The following is a 4799-nucleotide window of genomic DNA, read 5'->3' as shown; positions in this document are numbered from 1 at the left end:
TGAGAGGAAGTAGCACAACACTACCCGTCTGGATTACTTCTTTGTACTACATCTATGCGATCCTGTAATCCTGCATTGGAACTCATTGGGTGAAAGCATTCCCTCATCTGCTCCTCGCTGCATCCAGACTCTTAACTAGAGGTAAAAAAGCAGATCCCATCAGTCCTTGTTTGACCACTTAATGCTGTCGTCAAGTTAGGATTGATTTCAGAATGTATTGATTTCTTTCAAAGTAATAAATCGCAGAGCTGCAGCTTATATTTCAGAGCTGATGTCCTGACGGTCAAAAACTTGTATCAGCACACTAAACTTTTCTGATTGCTCCAAAGGCCACGTTAAGCAAGAGGTGGAGTTATTGCAGCAGGGGCTAGCACAATCAAAGAAAAATCTCCATCTGTTTTTTCCCTGAGGCAGCTCACTTTCCAACACTTTAAATCAGTTCTGTGTTTTATGTTATGTTATGCTGACCTTGTTTGTGTACCGTATGTGTAGAGGATACATGTGTTGCATATACAGGTGAAACTCGAAAAATTAGCATATTGTGCAAAAGTTCATTTATTTCAGTAATTCAACTTAAAAGGTGAAACTAATATATTAGATAAACTCATTACATGCAAAGTGAGATATTTCAAGCCTTTATTTGATATAATTTTGATGATTATGGCTTACAGCTTATGAAAATCTCAGAAAATTAGAATATTGTGAAAAGGTTCAGTATTGTAGGCCCAAAGTGTCACACTCTAATCAGCTAATTAATCCAAAACACCTGCAAAGGGTTCCTGAGCCTTTATTTGGTCTCTCAGTCTGGTTCAGTGGAATTCACAATCATGGGAAAGACTGCTGACCTGACAGTTGTGCAGAAAACCATCATTGACACCCTCCACAAGGAGGGAAAGCCTCAAAAGGTATTTGCAAAAGAAGTTGGATGTTCTCAAAGTGCTGCATCAAGGCGTGTTAATAGAAAGTTAAGTGGAAGGGAAAAGTGTGGAAGAAAAAGGTGCACAAGCAGCAGGGATGACCGTAGCCTGGAGAGGATTGATAGGTAAAGGCCATTCAAATGTGTGGGGGAGCTTCACAAGGAGTGGACTGAGGCTGGAGTTACTGCGTCAAGAGCCACCACACACAGACGGGTCCTGGACATGGGCTTCAAATGTCGTATTCCTCTTGTCAAGCCGCTCCTGAACAACAAACAACGTCAAAAGCGTCTTACCTGGGCTAAAGGGGGAAAAAAAGAACTGGTCTCTTTCTCAGTGGTCCAAAGTCCTCTTTTCTGATGAGAGCAAATTTTGCATCTCATTTGGAAACCAAGGTCCCAGTGTCTGGAGGAAGAATGGAGAGGCACACAATCCAAGATGCTTGAAGTCCAGTGTGAAGTTTCCACAGTCTGGTTTGGGGAGCCATGTCATCTGCTGGTGTTGGTCCACTGTGCTTTATTAAGTCCAGAGTCAGTGCAGCCATCTACCAGGACATTTTAGAGCACTTTATGCTTCCTTCAGTAGACGAGCTTTATGGAGATGCTGACTTCATTTTCCAGCAGGACTTGGCACCTGCCCACACTGCCAAAAGTACCACAACCTGGTTCAATGACCATGGGATTACTGTGCTTGATTGGCCAGTAAACTCGCCTGACCTGAACCCCATAGAGAATTTATGGGGCATTGCCAAGAGAAAGATGAAAGACATGAGACCGAACAATGCAGAAGAGCTGAAGGCCGCTATTGAAGCATCCTGGTCTTCCATAACACCTCAGCAGTGCCACAGGCTGATAGCATCCATGCTACACCGCATTGAGGCAGTAATTCATGCAAAAGGGGCCCAAACCAAGTACTGAGTACATATGCATGATTATACTTTTCAGAGGACTGACATTTCTGTATTTAAAATCCTTTTTTTTTTTTTTTTTTTTGGAATATTCTAATTTTGTGAGATTTAGAATTTGGGGTTTTCATAAGTTGTACGCAATAATCATCGAAATTATATCAAATAAAGGCTTGAAATATCTCACTTTGCATGTAATGTGTCTACACAGTTGCAACTGTAACAATTCATCTGAATCATAATGCTTTATGCATTATGCTTTCAGGCCTCATTGGCACAGTAGGCAGCGCGTCAGTCTCATAATCTGGAGGTCGTGAGTTCGAGCCTCACACGGGGCAGGTGTTTAAAAGTCATATGACAGCAACGCAACGTGCAAAAACTGGTGGTACATATTGTTAATGCCAGTGGGTTTACATCAAGAGGTTGAGAATGCAACAAGTCCAGCAGATCCATCATTAGTTCTTTGTAGTGATAGACCGATTAATCAGGCCCATTTCTGGAATTTGAGATAATCTGCATCGTCCGATCCCTGCACTCATGAGGCCGATATATCATCTTAAATGACAGCAGCTCTAATCTAAAACCATCACTGGCTAGAGTTGAATATATATTGTTATACTGTAGAGAATAATGCAGCTGAATGACGTCGCTTGAAAAAATGAACCCCACTCTCATTAAACACCAGTCATGTTCTGAAATCTGCAGCATAAGACAATGTATTTTTCTGGCCAGTGTTCAGGCCTCGTTGGAGCAGTAGGCAGCGTGTCAGTCTCATAATCTGAAGGTTGTTAGTTCAAGCCTTAACGGGGCACATGTGTTTTAAAGTCAGATGACAACAGGATGGACAGTGATTGTACATATCGTCAGAAGTGAAGTGGGAGTAGGTTTGCATCAAGATTCAAGCTCTTCTATCACGTACGTACAGTTGATAATTAAAAAAATCCAGCATCACTCCTGCTCATTTGTTTAATGCTATCCAGCTAAATCTATGACAACATCCCTCACACACATTCAACACTGATTACTATTTGCTCTTTAATGTTTTTTTGTTGTAGTATTATTCTTAGTCTTGTGTTTCCTTCACCTGTGCTCCCCCTCTTTCATCATGTCATGACACAAAGCATCTGAGGTTGATTACAGCCTTTGTGTGAGCACTTTGGTCTGCAGACACACAGTTGTTATTGATTTTACAAAAGTTCCTCCACAGTTGCAACTGTAACAATTCATCTGAATCATAATGCTTTATGCTTTCAGGCCTCGTTGGCGCAGTAGGCAGCGCGTCAGTCTCATAATCTGAAGGTCGTGAGTTCGAGCCTCACACGGGGCAGGTGTTTTAAAGTCATATTACAGCAACGCAACGTGCAAAAACTGGTGGTACATATTGTTAATGCCAGTGGGTTTACATGAAGATGCTGATAAAAACCCTTATCGGTCAACCAGTGTTTCTTTGTTGTTGTTATTTCTCACTTTTAATATGTGAGAAGAGATCCAACTGCCTCGTTGGCATAGTAGGCAGACATTTTGAAAACCAAGTTCCTCCACAGTTGAACCTGAGACAATTCATCTGAATCACAAAGCAGGTGATTTCAGGCCTCGTTGGCACAGTAGGCAGCGTGTCAGTCTCATAATCTGAAGGTCGTGAGTTCAAGCCTCACACGAAGCAGGTGTTTTAAAGTCAGATGACAACACAAACAGGTAGACCCTGGTGGTACACACTATACTGCCTAAAGTAGAGTGCTCTATTTTATTATTGGATGATTAATGACTTATTGTGTTGTATCTGGCCGCTAATTTAACAACTTTCTGAAAATAAACTATAGCAGTGCATTTTATAAGCTATATATCTTTTTTTGTGCATGTAATAGGTTTACAAAGTGAAAAAGCCCAAAGTCCACCCCAAAGGGAGTTCCCATCTCCCACAGAAAACTCTGCTCTGAACTGCTTGAAAACAGCTCGTTTGTAGTCCAGCCTTTACTTCCCTTTCTTGTGATGTCACAATGAAAATACGTGTCATAATGCTCGCTGAGCGACTAGTCCAACACGCCCTCAAAAACACCGGTGGAAAAACACTGAGCTGCAGCACACTTCTCCTCTCCCTTCCAAACACTAGCTACCCTCCAGGCAGTCAATGGACATAAAGTTGTTAATGTGACATAGAGACAGAGCTCAGTTAAAACTTTATGGATGAAAGATACTTTTGTTACAGATTAATAACTCACCACTCTGAAACTCTTGCTCCAGTCCATGTTGCCAACCTGGTCGGCAACATGTAGCCTACAGTTGAATCGAAGCTGTTTACTGTATTTTCGCTGACCCGCCTTTCTCTGCTTCTGATTGGCTAGTAGTCCTTAATTAGGAACTGCGCATGTGCAACTCCCAACAAAGTTCATTTAGAGACAAGATGTATCACTCCATCGGGAAAATGAAGCCTTCAACACACAGGGTGAAAAGAGGAGCTGCAGCAATGTGCAGTATGACAAAAAAAATATGGTGTTTTTTGAAAATTAAACCATGTAAACCTGTTTTGCTACAACCCCTAAATAGGATTTTGAACATGAAATGGAGCATATAACCATCTCTTTACTATGTAATCTGCAAAGCAATAGCTGTAAATACTTGTACTTCACTTGAGTATTTTTTTCTCATTCTACTCTACATTTACTCTACTACAATTCAACAGGACAGCTTTAGTTACTAGTTACTTTACAAATTAAGATTTCTGCATTCAAAACATATGAAAATAAGAAACTACAGCTGAAATGATTAGCTGATTGAATTGATTGACCGAAAATTAACTGACAGCATGACTTGCCCATTAAAGTCAAGAAAAAACATGTTATGGTCCCAGCTTCTCATATATGAGAATTTGCTGCTTTTTCTATTAATTACTTTATCTTTTAATAATGTTGAGGTTTGGACTATTGGTTGGACAAAACAAAGCACTGTGAATATTTTTTGGACTCGAATTTATCCCTATTTAT

At 40.6% G+C, this 4799-nt stretch overlaps 3 non-coding genes across 3 annotated transcripts; all 3 read left to right on the top strand.

The window, feature by feature from the left end:
• Positions 1-2083: 2083 nt before the first annotated feature.
• Positions 2084-2156, top strand: trnam-cau. Its single transcript has one exon. It is a non-coding gene; the product is annotated as a tRNA-Met (tRNA).
• Positions 2157-3072: 916 nt separating this feature from the next.
• On the top strand, positions 3073-3145 carry trnam-cau. The gene has a single exon. It is a non-coding gene; the product is annotated as a tRNA-Met (tRNA).
• Positions 3146-3408: 263 nt separating this feature from the next.
• trnam-cau lies at positions 3409-3481 on the top strand. Its single transcript has one exon. It is a non-coding gene; the product is annotated as a tRNA-Met (tRNA).
• Positions 3482-4799: the final 1318 nt, after the last annotated feature.

Source organism: Micropterus dolomieu, linkage group LG01 (assembly GCF_021292245.1).
Source record: "Micropterus dolomieu isolate WLL.071019.BEF.003 ecotype Adirondacks linkage group LG01, ASM2129224v1, whole genome shotgun sequence".
NCBI lineage: Eukaryota > Metazoa > Chordata > Actinopteri > Centrarchiformes > Centrarchidae > Micropterus > Micropterus dolomieu.
The sequence above is the reverse complement of the archived record's forward strand: the minus strand, read 5'-3'. Positions and strand labels throughout refer to the sequence as shown.